The 19,436-nt window shown below is 37.9% G+C and overlaps 1 protein-coding gene across 2 annotated transcripts in view; it reads left to right on the top strand.

Moving 5' to 3' along the window:
- Positions 1-10,284: 10,284 nt before the first annotated feature.
- Positions 10,285-19,436, top strand: part of LOC124631822 — a 48,518-nt gene continuing 39,366 nt past the window's right edge. For both annotated transcript variants that reach the window (XM_047166438.1, XM_047166436.1), the window contains exons 1-2: positions 10,285-10,528; positions 17,015-17,055. The gene's annotated coding sequence lies outside the window, so the exon portion shown is untranslated. The remainder of the gene's footprint in view (positions 10,529-17,014; positions 17,056-19,436) is intronic.

The raw sequence follows: 19,436 nt of genomic DNA, 5'->3' as shown, positions 1-19,436 counted from the left end.
GACTCATACAAATAAACACAAAAACTCATGAGCTCTACATACATAACTAGGATAGAATATGGCATCCACATGTTTAGCATATTGAAAGAGCTTCAGCTGCAGAAATATATTTAATCACTCGGCTATCGACTATCTCCATGTCTAACTATAGTCCTAATGGTTTGCCCATTCAAGCGCAACATACGATCTGATAAGCATCTAATTTCACTTTTATATTATAAATACCGTAATTCCCATCTATTGTTTCATCGGATCAGTCAAATAGTTCAGATTACTGAGGACTATGTGTACAATACATTCCTTAAGTACATCTTGGGACAAGATCACAACTCATTCAGACTTTAATGAGAACTAATTAGTAATGGGTGATTCAAAGAATGGTGATGGCGTGATTAACGATTTAAAGAGCTAGTAACAGCTCGTATATTTGTGCATAAACACTACGTACTCGACTACGATATTTATGCAGTTGTCTCAATTTGTGTAGGTGCTTATACAACATTAATTTTGGCACGCAGTGTTTCCACGTGGCGTTAGTTTGTTTACCGTCCAAGAACCAACGATGCATAATTAATAGGTTACTGCACTTAATATGTAAAATATATTTATAGAATTATTCGGAAAATATTACATATGTAGTATAATTCATAAATTATAGCAAAATGCGGTTTAGTTTATTTCTATGTAAAAATGTAGGGTATCTTTAGGTCGCACTCAAACTGTTGGTAGCAGACAAATAACTAAACCTCTCTTCAGGTAAAACTGAAGCTGCAAAGTCAATCTCTAGCCATTTGGATGAAGATGAACAATAATCAGGATATGTTATCACAAGGTCGTTCCGTCCCGGTGCGCGATGCGTTCGAAATATCAGCTGTGCAGTGCGCACGGCTGTCGTGATGCACCGCGCGCCGCTGCACTCTGCCTATTACGTATTACGTACTTCGATTGCATTTACGTATGTAACGGTACTTGTATTTTGAAGCATCGTGAGTCTCAAATGTCAATGTGATAATGATTTGTAGACTGTGTTATGATTATGACTTATTTATATGTAGGTAATTAGCTGTAATAAACGAATTAGTTTTTGGTTTTTCATTCAGTTGGAAATGGGCCTACTAAGCTAAATCTTGTTTTGGACATACATAGTATAGCTTAAAAGCTTTTGACTCTGAGCTTTAACTTGCCCTATACCTCTAAGTTTGGAGCCAGTTCACACCTTTTGTGCTCGAACTAGCAAAGTAACAATCAGCGAAATAAAAACACTAGGTACCAACGTTATCTATAAGATACAAGAGGTATACCTATTGGCTATAAAATTGCTATGTAATCATAATTAACCCATTTGGTATGCCGGAAAAGTGTTGTAACTTGTAAACCTCACAGATCTCAAGCATTACGTAATAAACGTAATATAGATAAGATGTAGTACCTACATAAACATATTCTAGCAGTAAATAATAGCAGAAGCAAATAGTGTTATTCATTATGTGGTCATACTCGTTTACTTAGATAAGGAAAATAGAAAATGCCGCCAGAGTGTCGGTTTATAATGCCGGAAGGATTACGATGATTTCGTAATGCCTAGCTACTAAGTTTCTTTAATTATTAATACTCACAGATATTTTCTTTAAAAAATATGTTTTCGAAAGAAATATAGTTAAGATTTTATTAATTATAATTTTATTCGAAAATAATAACAATGAGTAAGTACCTACATAAGTTATTTAAAAAAAACTAATTGCTTTTTATTTCGTTTAAGATCCTGAAACATAACCGTGAAAAGAGGCATGACACATGACGATGCAAGATGATTTTTTAGCAATATCGTAGTTGCTTATCTAGACGATTAAATACCATGACTAGACAAAAGAGAAAAAAAATATTATAGTGACTTGCTTAATTTTATCACACTATGTTACTTTTTTATAACACCGATTTTTGCTACAGGCGCTGTGAATTTGGCTGGGAAATTCGATCATTATACCTACCTAACAGAAAAGAGGCTTTATAAGAGCTCCGGAAGCGCCTTTACATAATTTTGAGAAGAATTGAACTTTAATTTGAGACTCCCAGTTCAAAAAGATTAATTGCTTAAAATGGCAACATAAATCTAAGCTAGCTGCGCCGTGATCATTGCAGGCCGTGGATCTAGAGGTTATGTATTCTTGATTTCTAAATAAAAAAAAAGACACTAATTGACATTTAAGAGAGACTTCTTTATGTTAACTTTTGGGTCAAAATCTGACCTATACCACGGAAAACCAAACTAAAAAATAGAAAACATTTGATGTCAAGCAAAACATTACCAAAAACATTGTCAATGGTCTTATTCATAGGAAAATAAAGACGGTCAGAAATAGCACGATTCGTCGAATAAAATAATCTCCTCAAATCTTCGTAAGTGTGAAAGGTTAAGTGTGAACTTTCTCATAAAGATTCACCTTTCCAAGTCGAAAATTTAGAACGTGCAGCCGACCTTGTGCCAACGACTTTCATAGACAACCGGAACACGGCACAGCTTCTTGTATAACCAAGGAGTTATGTAACTTACTGCAATTATACACTGATTCCATCGCGAAAGGTGATTAGCTAACAGCGATTTCTTATTCAAATATGTTTTTAATAAAAAACAGGATAAAACGCCTTTTAAGTGAAACTTTAGGACAAGGAAAATCAGCACTTTTATAATGAAATGGTCAAAAGGATTTTCCTTGACAGAACAAATGAGGGGAAATCGAATAAAAAACAGATATTCTGCGTACAATGACATAATTGCGCTCAATATACGAGAGTCTGAGACTGAAGTAAACTTTTATTCCGAGTTTGAAGTGTAGTTCCCTTTTAGCTTTTAAAGTTAAAATGTATTCGGGCTTATTCTGTCCGCTCCAATAAAAAAAGTGCTCTAGCAAACGGTCGCCTAGATTTTCAATTAGTTTAATGTAGTATATAAAATAATACTATCTACTGCTTTAATGTCCATATTAATACAACATTATTACAGCTATAACTATAAAATATAAACTAAAATAAAAAGTGTGCGCGACGCATGCGCGGTGCGAGCGACTCGCGCGCAATGCTAACCCAATTCCAGCGGTATCGGCTTTCACAACTCGTTGCATCACAGCCACACAATGCAGAGATGTGCGAGCCTGTCTACGTGTTATATAAAAATAATTGCTCTATTCTATTAACCCCGACTATTAGATTTTAGATAGATAGTATGAAAAAAGTAAGTATTCAAGTGGATAGCTTGTTCGATTCCAATTTCATAATTTTAACCTAGAAAATCCTATAATGTATCATGTAATGTATTATTTACTTACATTCATGAGTATCTAGGGGAACTTTTAACTTAATGTTTATGATAAAATTGCACAAATAATATGCGAAGGTAAAATCCAAATCACTGAAGGTCTAGGACGTGTGGCGCTACGCAACTCGTGTAGCTACACCACGCGAGAAAAACGTAAGACAGCCAACGTTATATTTTCTTAACGTTCATTATATAAACTTTCACACTCATTTTATATCTGAAACATATTTGCTGATATTTCAATTTAAAATGAGTTAAAATAATTGGCGTTCAAAAGCGGTAACTAGAAACGGTGCTTACTTACGTTAATAGCCGTTTTAGAAACTCTCGTCTCTTGTTCTATATAATAACTCAATTATTTGCCAAGATATGCGCTAGGTCGCTTTTTATGGAAACAATTTAACACACAACCTGTTTTGTAGGTCAAGTAAGCCACGAAAACGCTGCATTGCCTTCCTATCCACGTTCATGTTACTATGTATTGTTTACTTAGTGCACGATAACCTAAATATCCTTAAGTTACGATTACGCTAGAATTGTAATAGGTCTAGATTGTTGCTTAGCTCGCACAGAGCACGTAACAAGGATAACCAAACTTAAATTATAAATAAAGAACCAATTAAAGAGGTTTTGTTTCATAGGAACTAAATATGTTACCTTGGTCTTTTAAACTTGAAATGTCGGCTTTATGTAGACGAGTAATAAATTAGTTAGTTACCTAGCGGAAAGGAAATAAATTAAAGAAAGGTGAGCCATTTTTCCCACGCAAATTGTGCTACTTTGAGAAATCGGTTAGTGTGATTGTGGTGGGCGAATTATCTTTTTGTAGATATCTATTCGTCTGTTTACTTAAGAGATAAAAATATATGATAATAAATATATCGTACTATTCGTATCTTTTTTACAATGTACGATATCTTTAGACTATCTTTTCAGGCCGATATGTGAAGAGTGTCGACGACGACAGACACGCGGCAGGGAGCGCGCAATTAGTTAAATGATTTATTTTAATTAAATCTTATTGACTTCCAAAGAACGTCCTGGGTGTCAATGACCTCTTCGTAATTGGTACTTTGTAGAAGTACTATACGATTTTTAAGGAATAACAATTTCATACAAAATTATTTTCATACAAAAATCTGATAGTCATGATAAATAGATGGATGACACATACACACAGATAACCGTCTTAATTACAAATAATGAAATATCATTTTACCTGTTCGGGTGGGCAAGAATAAGTAAGATACACTAAGTAGGTACCTACCTATACAAGGTGTTGATTTGCATTTGTGCCATAGCTCAGGAGGAGGACATACAATACCTAAATAATCCATTGGAATTACAGTAGATGGGAAATAACTAATATGCACTGCTTTTTTTGTCATTGTAATGTCGTGGTATTTCCGAAGTAATCCAATTTTATGAATGAAATTTATGAGTGATCGTTGCGCATGCTTTGTGTTTGCGTTTGTGTGAGGGTGCAGCACGGTTTTAACGCCAGTAACATACGCGCCAAGTTTAAATAAGGCTAGATGACATTTACGGAATTCCGAAAAAAAATTAAAGAAAAAAAATTACGTACCAATTTTTTTATTGATTTGGGTCGAGAATCATTAGCATAATTACCTCCTTGAATATGGCACGGATGCAAATCAACAGCTTGTATTTGAAATTATTAAATAACACAGAATTCTCGCGTGCAAATAAACTAGAACTGAAAACAGATTCGGGACTTCCTTATTTTCAGAAATCCATCAAACAACAGCAAAATCAGCGTGCGGTTGGCCTAGACCTTATACCAGGTGAACTTCTGAAGTACGGCGGCGAGGAACTGCATTCGCGCGTCTGGGAAATGTTTGTGCTTATGTGGGAGAAAGAACAAGTTCCTGAAACTTTTAAGTTATCACGCGTCAGGGCTCTCTATAAGAACAAAGGCGACCGGTCGGAATGTGGTTCTTACCGCGGTATTTCACTGCTCTCTGTCTCTGGAAAAGTCTTCGCCAGAGTACTTCTGAACCGCCTCAGGAACCTCTCTGAAAAGATTCTGCCGGAAACCCAATTTGGTTTCAGACCAGACAGAGGAACTTGTGAGGCAATATTCGCAGTCCGTCAACTCCAGGAAAAAAGTAGAGAGCAGGGACAGCACTTGTATCTCTGCTTTATTGATCTGGAAAAAGCCTTTGACTGCGTCCCTCGCGAGGCCCTCTGGAAGGTACTGAGAAAGTTGGGGTGTACAGAGAAGTTCATAAGACTCCTGCGACTCCTGCATGATGACATGCAATGTTGTGTAGCGGTTGAAGATGACCAATCGAGCTTCTTCTCCGTCACCTGTGGAGTGAAGCAAGGTTGTGTCTTGGCTCCCACATTGTTTGCATTATATTTCGCAGTTGTAGTCCGGGAAGTATTGACTTCTTCTCCTGAAGGAGTTCGTATTCGTTATCGGACTGACGGCAAACTTTTCAATCTGAATAGACTCAAGGCGACCACAAAGGTGTCCTATGCACATATACAGGACATTATGTATGCAGATGACCTCTGTTTCGTGGCTGAATCCCCTGAAGTCCTGCAACAGCTAGTCACGAACCTTCACAAGCAGTGCTGTACATTTGGTCTAAAAATCAGCATCAAAAAGACAGAAGTGATGTCTTTAGACAATCACGGACGTCAAGAACTGACCATTATGCTTGGTGAAGATGTGCTGAAGCAGGTCGATAAATTTCGATATTTGGGGAGCATTATAACATCAAAGTGCGACCTTGACGCCGAAATCAATAGCAGAATTGGTGCTGCAGCCGCTGCTTTCGGCAAATTCGACAAGAAGGTCTTCAGCTCCCATGACCTAAAGATATCCACAAAGGTCTCTGTGTATTGTGTTGCCTTGTATACTCTACTCAGCGGAAACATGGACACCATACCGACGCCACATCAAGCAACTAGACCGCTTCCACCTCAAATGTCTGCGCAAAATATTAAATATCCGTTGGTTTGATCGTGTGCGTAACACAGAAGTGTTGAGGAAAGCCAATGTAGGTGGCATTGAAGCATACCTTATGAGGAGACAGCTTCGTTGGTGCGGGCATGTACTGCGCATGCCGGATACTAGAGTGGCCAAGCGCATCCTCTACTCCGAGTTGCAGGAGGGCAAGCGGAAACGTGGCGGACAGCTGCTGCGATACAAGGATGTGCTGAAGCGCCACATGAAAAGCTGTTCCATTGAACCGTCTCAGTGGGAGAATCTGGCATCCAACCGCAGAGACTGGAGAAGCCGCGTTAAAGCCAAAGTCTTTGACTTTGAAGCACGCCGGCTTTCTGAGTTGGATGCCAAACGAGATGAGTTGAAAGCTCGACCACCTGTAGCTATCAACTACAACTTTGTGGCTGGTAACAGTGTGCGCGGACTTTCACGCACAAAATTGGATACTCCAGCCACATGAGAGCACACGCACGCCATTAGGGTCGAAGTGGTCGCCGTTGCCGAAATCGGTGTGGAAGATTATTATTTTCAGAAATAAGGCGTTTCTTGTTAATCAAAATATAGTCTATTTTTATAATTATTAAACAGAATATACATAAATGAGATAAGATCACAGAAAATAGGTCAACATATTTAATATAGCAACAAGTGTTAGTTCATTGTTATTCTAGTAAACATTTATAAATGTTATACAGCTGTGGTTTATTTAACTTTAGCATTACATAATTGGCTGGTTAGTCTTAAACAGGAAGCAGCATAATATAAAGCAATCGCGCCATTTCAATTGACGGCCGGCCTTGTGCACGAGTCGCACTTGACTAGATTAGCAGATCGTCAGGATATTTGAATTGTTAAACGCTATTGACAATTTTGTTTGCTTATTTATTTCCTCTGATAAGGAAATAGCCATGAAACAGGTAGAATTATAATCTCTGTGATTAGTATGTATTTGATTCTGTGGTTTGTCATTACTATTTTGCCTAGATGCAGCTGAGTACCAGAGTGATTTACATAGAGCAATTGCCTACACGACCTCCTCAACCCAATTACCGCCACCCAAACCAGAGCTTAAAAGAGTCTGTCAGATCTCTGGCTTCTGACTACTCGTGACGACTGCAAAATATATCAAATAAAATAAGTTTCTATTGTTTGTCGTGAAGATAAAACAGTATGTGACACTGGGTATGCAACTCAACTCAACTAGTCAGCTGGACATTGAAATCTAAAAAGCTTAGTTATCTGTCCATGCAGGTGGAACACCAAAAAAGGCGCGAAACAAGTTCACAGCGTAGCTACTTGCATGATATCATCTCATTATGTCATAATAGACTATGGTCACAAACCATAAACGCATTAATAAACTTTAGCACCTGTAAACCTAGGAAAACATCGACAAGACACTCTTCTTAGGAAACCTTTTCATAATGTGTTTTATGTGCTAATGTGAGCTATTACTACCAAGAAGTAATATTGAGAAAAACAACATGGAAAGTGATGCGGTGTTAATAAATTCTAAACGTTTTTTTAATGTCGGTAGACAATGACACCTGTCGACCACTACAGGCGAATATAAAGAGTTTAGCACATGACCAGCATTGTCTATTCTTTAGTCATAGCTTATACCTAATGGTCTTCATATTTTGTGTTTACTGCCCTAAAAGTCTTCGTAAAAAGCAAACATCAAACAACTTCACAGTTAAGATTAGGTAATCTGAACTAAAATATATATAAAAATAACAAATCAGCTGCTATCAAATGGCACACTTCTTATCTCGCCACAACTTTATTACACTCAAGAATTTGACTGATGTTAATGACGACACAAATTAGCCATTACCCATTACTAACGCCAAATAATACGAAGGTCACGTTTCAGGAAATCCACCTGAAAATATACTAAATTATGGAGAAATATCAAATAATTTTCATACACCAGACTGTTATATCTCTCCTTGCGAAATGTATCTTAGAATAACATAAACAGAGCAATGTAGAGTCGTCAGCAATTAAATAGGCCAGTCCCGTCCACAAGGTCGCGTCCGATATTTTCTGAGAGCAGTTCTTGGAAAATATCTTCATAAACCGTCCATATGTAAATTCGCCCGATTACGAATATTCTTCTAGCTTTATTTACTAGCCCTTATCAAGTCGTGTGTAATGGGTTAGTAACCTGTCAATAGTCATGACGTAGTGCGGTCTTTAAACTCCCACGCGTGTTTGTTTTCGTATCACAAGACCAAAACACTTTTTGACGATTTGTTACAATATTTGTGAACGAGGAAAACTCCTGACATATTTTCTCCGTACTTTTTCCCATACTTACGTGGATGTATGAGTAATCCGATCGTCAGTAGTTTACTGTTGTGCTGTTGTACGAGATGTTTGTATTTTGTACACAAACACGGCACGTGGCCTTCCACATTGTCGTTGCATTGTTTTGCTCCGTGATTTACAATTACAAAAATAATGCTTATGTTTTAATAAAACTTATGATAGGTATGTACCAACCAATACATGGGTGGGTAATTCCTAGCTTTCAATTTTAATTCAACCTGCGTTCCTTTATGAGAACCAAATTCACCTTTTTTAACCGTTACTTTCTTTATTAAAATTCTATATAACGTTTTCCCTGTTACAGCTGTTATGTTGTTAACTGTTTTATCATAAGTTAACACACGGTCACTGTACCTACCTAGCTATCGTTCAGTCAGTGCCACCTGTTCCGTAATTATAAACTGTTTAACTTTGTTAACTATGTATACTATCTCTGTTTGAATTATTTTATATGAAGCTACTTTTATGGTTCATAATTAATTATGACTTTAGTTGTATATAATAAAGCCAGCGTACATAATATTCCATTTAAGGAAAATATGACAAGTCTTTTCCCATTCTCTTCAAGTCATCGGAATTCTACGACTTTAAACCTGAGCAAGAGGCATCAACTGTTTTGATACAATATTTAATAACAGTGCAAGTTAGTCATAAAGACCAGAAAATCAAATGGAAGTGGAACAAAAACAAAACCTTCCCACGTGTTCTGAGAACAATGACATCGGAAAGTTGTGCGAACGCGCCGCGATAGCGAAGAAAGTCGACGGAATACTCAAGCATCACCAAGATTTTACGAAGTGTTAAAAAGAGTTAACACTATAGAACAGCAGTAGTCCGTCACCCTCTCGCTCGGGGATAAGTAACGAGTTTCCTGGCAATACCGCGGAACGCGATTCAACCGTGAACTGTGCAAAAACGCAGCGCAGAGAAATTTGCTTCATGTACAAGTTTTTGTTGCGTGTTGGTTGCTACATAACGGATTTGTTTTTATACTGTACGCTATACTGTTCAAGATATTTTTCCACAGTATCAAAAACTGACAGTGTAAATGATTATTAAACATAGCCACTTACTCATACTGCTTATAACAGCAGGTGTTTATGTTCCCGATAAAAATATTTTATATCGGACCATTACGAAAACAAAAAGATAAATAAAATTAAACTTACATAAACCTCCATAAGTTGGACCTCAAATAATAAAAGTAAAAGTAGAGTCACTAGGACTCTACTGTCCCAGCAAAACTTCTGTGCAAAATTTATATGGAGTATTAATAGTCGCTAAGTATATGGAGTCTGATATATCCTGTATGACTGTCTGGACGGACTGTTTCTGCAGAGGATAAAGAAACGTTTCAATACCTACAGTGACACGAAATATGTGTCATTGTCCTTAACGCTACAGGTCCTGATGCACTGGTGGTCGGAGGCCGTCTCTGTCCGCTGCACGCACGTGCACGCCCCTGCGATCTCCCGTCATGCCATAGCGGTGATAGCGGGATTAGCGAGTGCTCTTCGGCTCGTTTCGTTACCTTTCGGCTTGCCTCGCGACTCGCTTGCGTCCCCAGCTTGGACGTGATTGCGAGAGCGAATGAGACCTCGTCCCCCCTCTTCCCGCCCGGGGACACTACCTACTTGACTCAGTCTACCTCGAGCCTCGCCCGTGTGTGGACGTCTTGTCGCTCGCAAGAGCGATTTTGGCCGTCTCTTAATTCGTGTGTTCTCTTTGAATAAACCTCAAAAACTATTGGAAGTTGCTATAAAAACTGGATGGTACGCTTCGCAGGAGCAGTATTAAAGTGACTAAAGTTTGTTTTGTGGTGAATCGGTGACAGTGCATTGGAGCTGCTCGCGCTACGTCCGTCGTCGTGCCTGAGTTGGCGTCGTCCCTCCGATTCTCGCGAGGTAAATGCCGAGACTCCTTCGAGGAGAGCGATCGCATACGTGGACAGAAACCGGATTGCGGTGTCGTGCTTTTAATACAATCTATTTCTTAAAAAAAGTTAGTGCAAAGTAATTGGATTCGCTTCTTGCTACGATTGGCACAGAGCTGAACCAAGTTCGAAAGACGTGTACCGTTAGCCGACGTCGCGGTCGATGCCTGCTCGCGGAGGTTTTCCTTAGTAATTTTGCTGGTTAATGCGAAGTTTATCAAATGTAGAGGCATCATTGGGGCCACGAAACACCGCGGTCAGCGATGACCTGAAATAGGCGATCGCTATCGCTGGCTGATTTAAAATAAGGAAATGTTTACCGTGTTAGCATGTTTCAATGCCATTATCTTGATAAAGACGGCTACGTATGCGGAAACTGCGATGAGCAACTTTATTGTTCCTTAATCAGCGAGTGTTGAACATCTGGCCTTTGTCAGTTAGAAAATTATGAAATATGCGATGTGAAATACGGGGTAAAGTGATAATAGGAAGATAGTCAAAAATCATTTTATGTATTAGGAAGTCAATTTGACAAAACTGATCACTTTGAAATGGTAGTCAGTTTGAAATGGGCGTGGCAAGTGGCCAAGTGCTTCAAGGCTCTCTGGGACGGGTTTTTAAATCGTGCTCTACGAGTGTGCCCACTTGAGATGTTTCGACATCGCAGACGAGCGTTGGGTCACCAGACACTTGTGCTCCCATGATTCTGTTCAATCTGTTAACCATTTGCCAGACGACAACTTCAAAAAAAAAAACATCGTCAGAAATGTGTTTCAAAAATAAATAAACTGAGATTAGATTTTTTGTTGGCGCACCCAACACTCTCGAATAAAAAGTTTGAAGCAAGTCTGCACCGACGGAACAATTGCTCAAAGTTCAGCAGTCTCTCGAATCAAACTTTCTAATACCTTATTGAAATTAGTGACGTGGTGACTAGTACAAAAATGTTTTGCGGTTAGCATGTATACGCTATCTACTAGTAGTTTAATAGGTAGTTAAGAAGAGAATAATAGCAATGAGAAATTTTCATTTCAAAATAGGTACTATAAACGACTTTTGGCATAAATCTACTTTGATATGTCGACGAAAAGGGTATAATGGTGCCAACAAAAATTAAGTAAGTAGTAATTCAAACTAGAAATGGAGTATTGGGGAAGCCAGGACCAATATCGACGCATTAGACAGAGAGGCGACGAAATGACATTATAATGATGTTGGTCGTGCTTTCTCAACATTACGTCTATTTATAGAAGGATGCCATGCGATGAGCTGGGGCGGTCTGCGCCAACAAACTAGGTCGCGATATTTGCGCGCGTACCTGAACATGCGCAAGCGACGCGGACGCCTAGTCAATGACACTGTGCGAAGGACGTGAAAAATTACCACTAAATAGGCCACCTCGATATCCAACACATAAAAACAAACACCACATCGCTTATGATTAATTGAATCCATTCTGACAAGATAGATTAGTAGTTAATGCTGAAATATTGGAAGATCTCTAGAACGTAAGATCGTTGGATTAATCTTGGTTATCGGAGATGAATTTCGAAGAATGCTCCGGAATAAACAGGTCAAACACCCAAAATATCGCGAGGCAAGCGGAAGTTTTTGTGAATCATGCCTGCAGTTCGATGTCTTGCTTTTTAATTACTGATCTTAATATTATGAAAATGCTTATTCAAAAGAAGTGTGTAAATTATGAATAATTATGTGAATCGAAACATTTCTTTGAATTTGATGCTAAGATTAAATTCAAAAGAAAGTCTGCGACTAACAAAGTTTGGGGGCCCTTTGTCGTATTTGGCAGAATGTCACTTGTTTCCGTGACGAAGGACGGTGCCGGTGAACGAAATATGGCGTGAAAGATAATTTCTCGCAGTTGGGCCGATGTCGTCAGCTGATAGCCGAAGGTTAATGGCCTCGACTTTGTCTCAGTGCTCACGCGTATCGGCCTATCCTCACCAAGTTAGGTCGATGGGTTATCGGATTACTTTTGTTGATACTGTAGAAACCCAATTTTTGATTGGATATTAACGAACTCTCGGAACCAAGCCCTCATAATTATGTAGATGACAAATAAATGCTTGATTCTTTATTGTTTTCTATTTCTCATAATGATTTCGGTTTGTTCTCAAACAAGGAAAAATAACTCCGATAATTTGCGGACTGTAATTGTAGCAGAAGTTATTTAGTTTGACCTTGAATCGAAAATTCGGCATTAGCTGAAAATAATGATCGCAGACAGACATCGTAGTCTTAACCTTGGTGTAAATTGTTACTCAAATGTCCAAATATTTTAAAATAGGCGTCTATACGGTAATCAATGGTCACAGTGTAAAAGGAAGCAGACATTGTGATATCGGGGCCCGTGACGTCACATCCTCACGAACAAGCAAGGTTAGGCGTTCGGCAGTAATTGAGCAAGATTGCCTTACACGCGTCCATGATTCATAATAATTCATCGCGAGAACTGATGGTTTGTCTGATTTATGTCCATTAATTTGCAAGTCTCGAGTATTCTGGATTTTCTCTCGTAAAATTCGTAAAAAATGTTATTTACGCCTAAAACAAACCATCCCTTTACAAACATAATAACAGAGCTAAACAATGTCTCGACGCTAATAAGGCCCAAGGTTTATGAGACGCTTCACATATTGATATGGTATTTGCTGTCACTATGGTTCGTGTTAATGGAAGTTAATGGACTCGTATCGAGCTATGACACTATTGTTATTTCCCTTGGGATTATAGCATCTTGAATGTATGTGGTGTAAATACTAGCTTATCAAACACTTAGAGGTACTATTTGAGTGTTAATACATCTACTATTGTTTGTTTGGAATACAGAAAAATTAAAATTTTGCTGGTTCAATAATAGCTTACATAGCAGCAAAAGGCAATTATTGTAGTCTGAAGGCCGCTGGGTTATACAGAAAATTAACAAAGAGCAATAAAGGGAGAGTATCTTTAGGAATTCTATTAGGCACAATCTACAAAGTATCTTTTACGTTCCCCATCGCCGGGAGCAACTAAGTTATCGATGTTTCAGACCTGACTTAACTCAATAATATTGTTTTACAAACGACTTTGTTATAGACTGCCCGCTGACCGTGACTTCAGCTGAGTTCTTCTACTTTGTCGAGGTTAATTGATTTGCCGTCAGACTGAAGTAGCGTAGACTTTATGCTCTTGTGCGCCAGGGGTCTCTTAATTGTAATCAAAGGACAGCTACAAAAAGTCACGTACAAGAGACCTGAAGTGGCATAACGCCTTTCCTTACGTGACAGTAAATTCATTAGTGATTTCTCACACAGGCCGTCTTCCGAATTGCAGAGTTTAATGCGATCACTAAAGTATGTTGAACACGATAATGCACATCGTAGTGTTTACAGTTGTCATTCACACGAAACAGTATTCAAAATAAATACGACCGCTCGTCTACATCGCAGTTATTATAAGTCCAAACAAATGAAAGTGTTGTTGGCAGCTTCCATTGCGTTTTATTGGCTAAATACTTGTTGCATATTTATTACACTGTTTAAATGCATAACTAACAGAACAGCTACGTAATTTTACGTTACGCTATATCTAGCAGCAACTAGATCTGCAACTTCAAGTCGGTGACTAGGTTTTAGAGCAAAAACGTTTTTGTATAAGACATTGACAATTTACAATAAAGTTTACGTAACAATTATTATTAAACAGGAAACAATTTCTTCATGTAACAATAGTTCGCGTGATCATGTATGTAGGTGATACAGTTTAGAGCGATGCAAGTTCCGGATGCGATGCGCTGGCGCTCGTTGCGAAACCGTCAGCGGCCTCAATCTACGATCAGGGTCAGCGTTATGGATTGCTTTATCAAACTATTCGTTGACATTGGCTTATGTTTTTATTATATTAATCCTTGAGTCATACTTCTTTGCCAAAATTGAGGCCGGTTTTTAGAACTGCTGTTTAATTGCGCAAAAAACATTTGGGCAACTTGAGGTAGAGAGCCTCTCAGCCTACCTAGGTGTGGATCTTTTGATGATATAGCTATAATTTCAAGGCTTTATTTAATAATGTAGCTGTAAGGCTATAACGGTTTAACCCAGGCTGAATGAACAGCATTATAACCTCTGGCTTGAAACTGGCCAACTTAGCAGATATACTGGATCTTCAAAAGCGAGCAATTAGCCTAGTATTAGTTATAACAGTTAGAACAGGTTGTGCAAAGATTTAACGAGGCAACGCCGACGGCAGCGACCATCGGCCACCGCGGCCACTTTCACCGCCGCCATCTTGCGGCGGCCATGTCGTGCGTTTGCGCCGTCCATTGACGAATTGGCACGCCTATTGTTGCTAGTGACGTCACGCACGTCACTAATGTGTTAGGAATATCATAAAAGAATGGCTGGTCTTGGCAGGGTTTTACATTATAGAATGCGATTATTATGAGCTTCGATTATAAATTTGCTTCGTTTGCTTTGCTAAGCTATACGTTTGAAAGGGTTTGTCAAATTCTCAATTTGGCGTAGTATAAAATTTTGCATCAAAAACTGAAAGCATACTGATGAGGATATGGCTGGTTAAAATTACCTTGACCATGTGACATGGCCAAGGTAATTTTACACAACATGGTTCATGTCACCACCACCATCAACATACCTAATTTCTGAACATGGCCTACTACTGAATATGGTATAGGAACATTGGAATGATAGCAGTAAAATCATCAGGTATGTGTGTTGACAGCACGCTCTTTACAGCGAAGTATGGCGTGGACCAGACATCTCCCGCAATGGGCATCCTACCTAATACAGACGGAGATAAAGATAAAGAAAACGCATCATGGGAACAGACTGCATTCCTTTTCCCTCGTGCCAGTAGGTTAACATGTTACGTTGCATTCGCCAAATGCTTCGTATATTTACGCTGCGGTTAAATAGCTATTTATATTTTGGGTTCTGTTTAAATCAACGTTAGCTGTTTCGTTTCATATTGACAGTCGATTGCGAAAGATGATACGTTTAATTTACAGAGCACTCACCTGTTGCTGAAGATTGAGATTTAATACTGCTGCGATTTATCACGACTCAATGATTATGACTTCGGTGTTCTGCTGTGGATCAACACGTCTTGTTCAGGTCTAGGCAACCGTAGATATCGTCTGCAAGCTTGTAAAATGGGCAATGGACTTAATCCTTGAAATATGACGTTTATTGATAAATAGGTAATGTGCTGCAAAGATTAACAATACCATTTACTTAATTGAACGATTAACTAGGTATGAGGCAATAAGCTTATCGTATTTTATGCAGTTGTTTTCATGTTTTTAAATTCACATAAGCTGCAGCTGAGTGGAAAATAAACAAGAACTCCTCTCGATCCTAAGTAGCGTGTTATTTTCTACATTATATTTTCCAAGAGGTTTTCAAATCAACAGGTGCACTTCCAAGAAAATACTCTTTTCTGAACATTAATTATAGATTTCTGGATATTTTGCCATTTTCCTGCAAGTAACGGATTAAAAGTTAGTTATGTTCAAGCATAACAAACAATCCTATCATTGTAATTACCACTCGGGTTCAATACTCTGTGGTAACATTTGGTTGCGGAAAAAAACATCAGAAAAATACCTATTTATCGTTCAGATACTTGTACATTGCACATTATCCTTAAATCTGCACGAACATTCCTAGTATTTATAATTAAATTAACATGTAGGACCCTGGGTTTCCTCACTTATAGACGTGTGCCTTCGGGTGTCAACCCTAGGGAGGCGCAGGGGCAGTCTATTTTCAGAGAACGGCTTCTATATCTCTTCATAAGTTACATACATAAACATACTGGCACCAGAAGCCACGTGTATGGTTCATACAAGCTGCTGCTTCGTTTAATCATCGGTCCTCTCCTCCGGTCTCGAGTCCCGAGCGCCGTAGCCACGCAATTTAATCAACCTTACGTGCATGTATAATATAAACAGGTTGTACTTACTTTATACGCCTCGCAATACTTGTTTATCTGGTGAATTAGATCCCTTTAGCAAAGAGGATATTGCAAGAAACTGGAACACAGATAAATGAAAATTAAGTTACCTAATTATTTTGAGAACCACAAAACCAAGTGTGTCAGTAAAAAGTTTATGTATTTAATAAATAAACAAAGCTATACTGACTTATAAATCTACCTGTAAGATTAGAAAACAGACAAATGTCTGAAATGCTGCCAATGCTTAGAATTTGGCACTTGTCCCACTTACCGTAAAAACGGTGGTATCTCGTTATTTCTTCACCACATGTCAGCCAGATGAATGAGTCGTAAGTTCGGGAGGGAAAGCTCATTTTATCAGTTTATAGTTATTAGATTAATCGCTTATTTTAGGCAAAACGAAAACGAAATGAAGTTATTTGTATTTTCGTATGTTTATCAAGTTTGGCAAAATCCTAACACCAAATTATGTTTGTTACAGATTATCAACCGATATCGTCGTATTCCAATTGCCACAAAAAGGTAAGCTGAGAAATATTATCTCAAAGGAAATATGTACCTATATGAACTCGCAGAGTGACCATACTTAACACATTTTATTGTGTACAAATGACACAATATACCGTTGAAAATGACTATGACAATATGTGCCTATTATGCTTCCACGACCGGCCTCCAAAGGATTGGAATATTCATTAACGTTAATTTAATTATGTATTTTTTTATTTAGAGTAACACACTAACTTTCAAGGATTAGACCAGTAACTTCGGACGGTTTAAGTAAATTACACTATTGAAATAATTTAGAATCGTTTTCCTTAAGAATTCTATTAGTTACTTCATAGCTTTGTAAGTTTTTGGTCGAAATCGCGAGTTGAGGCAATTGCTCAAATTCGTTTCGTAAAAAAGAATGTTGTGACCTCGAATGCCAGATGTTCAGTCGTTTTGCCGTGATACATGTTAAACAGTCGTACATATTAGAAATTCATCCGTCCAAAAATTCCATGAAGTGCCCCGAACCCAGTTTTATGATGCCACATTCGTGTAAAAACTAGATGAGCTACGTCAGAATACATAAAAACTAACATAGTAAATGTCTTCCTCAAATTTTGGTTTCGAAAATAACTAAACTTGTATTTAGAAAATCAAAAACATTTGAGAACCCCTAAATGCAAATTGTTCTATCCTTGCTAAACCTCATAAGATTCTGTTGTTTCGCATGATCAGCTGTTTACAATTGTTCGCAGTCGTTGTCGGCAAGATTTCGATAGGCAAGGCTACTCCAACAATGGCTCGTGTATATTCATAGGACGCAAAATGTTCCAAAGAAAGCTTTTTACTACGTGCAAACAATAGCTTTACGATTATGACGGTCGGTTCGTGCCTCCGATATGCGGAAACGAAAAAGTTTTTTTCTTTTCCTTTTTTTTTGCATTGTGCATATTGTCTGGGCCTGTTTAAAAATAATATACCAGAGGACATACACCAACGGACATTAAATTCATTGACTAACTTATCGAACCGTTTCATTTTCCATTACCATCTCCACAGTTTCAGAGTTATTCTGTCTGCGTCAAAAAAATAAATTAAATTAATTTGCTGTTCTCTTAATTAAAGGTTGAAAATGCTTTAAATTTTAACGATACGTTCAGATTAAAGCTTTATTAAATTACTTGTTTAATGACGTGTATCAGATTGACCTTCAAACATACACGGATGCCAACGACACTGTGTATGTATAATAAATAACTTAAACATAAACCTATTACGTAAAACTTGTTAAAGATAAGGCAATTTATATCAAAATTGAATGAGACCAACAAAATTACGTATTTGTTGTAATTTTATAGACGTTTTAGCTTTTCGAATTCAATGGTCTCAGCTGTGTTCATTCTACGATATTAAACGAATAGCTTGGGTGTATACTTATTTATCTATTATATGTTCCGTATAAAACTGTATAGAATATCGTAAAACGATCGTAACCTATCTAGAAAAGTTTGCAACATTAAACTTCATGGCCATTTGCTGAAAAACTATGTAGTTATAGTTAACAAGCTTTATTTTCGAAGGTGACGTTACTCTTTCAGTCGATTTTTCAACGTTAACTCGAAATCTTACGTCTACAGATTAAGAGGCAGTGACATCTGGCGTTACCTTGGTTTATTTATATTTTGTAAACAGTATTGTGCCGCGGCTCCGCTCATGAGTTTAATTACGAAATTGTATTCGAAAGAAAGTGAGAAGCAGTTTATCGCTTGATTTTTATTACCTTCATCAATCATGCACCAGGAAATGAGGTCGGTGGATTGGCATGTACTATGGGCCATTAACGTTTCTGACTGTTGTTACTTTGTATTTGTTAAGATGGGAAGTAGGTGCAATAAACTGCATCCGTAAATATAATATGTATTCGGGACTGAGTGTACGCACCTACGTAGATTAAATAAACGTATTGCGAGGTAAACATGCCAGCGTTTGACCCAATTTTTAACCAAATTTTGTAAATAGAAGGTTATCGGCTTGACCTGCATTCTATGTTATTCTCAGCTCCTTTGCTACTGCCAAAGTGTGTGGTTTTCGTATTAATTTATAATACTAGCTTCCGCCAGCAGCTTCACTCTTATCCCGTGGGATCTTTTTCACGCACCGGGTTAATAAGTAGCCTATAATAGCCTTCCTCTTTACAGGGGCTGTCTAACACTGACATAATTTTCCAAATCGCCCCATCTGTTTCGGAGGTTACCGCATTCAATGAAACAAACAGACATACAAACTCTTAAGCTTAAAAAGTTTAGTATAATGTTACCCATCTGAATTTCATATAAGAATCTGTTTACCTAATACTAACATAAGCACAGCGTATTATGTGTATTAAACGGTTTAGTTTTACATAGCGGTTT

Source organism: Helicoverpa zea, chromosome 7 (assembly GCF_022581195.2).
Source record: "Helicoverpa zea isolate HzStark_Cry1AcR chromosome 7, ilHelZeax1.1, whole genome shotgun sequence".
Classification (NCBI taxonomy): Eukaryota; Metazoa; Arthropoda; class Insecta; order Lepidoptera; family Noctuidae; genus Helicoverpa; species Helicoverpa zea.
Note: the sequence above shows the minus strand (reverse complement) of the source record. Positions and strands in the feature narration are given on the sequence as shown.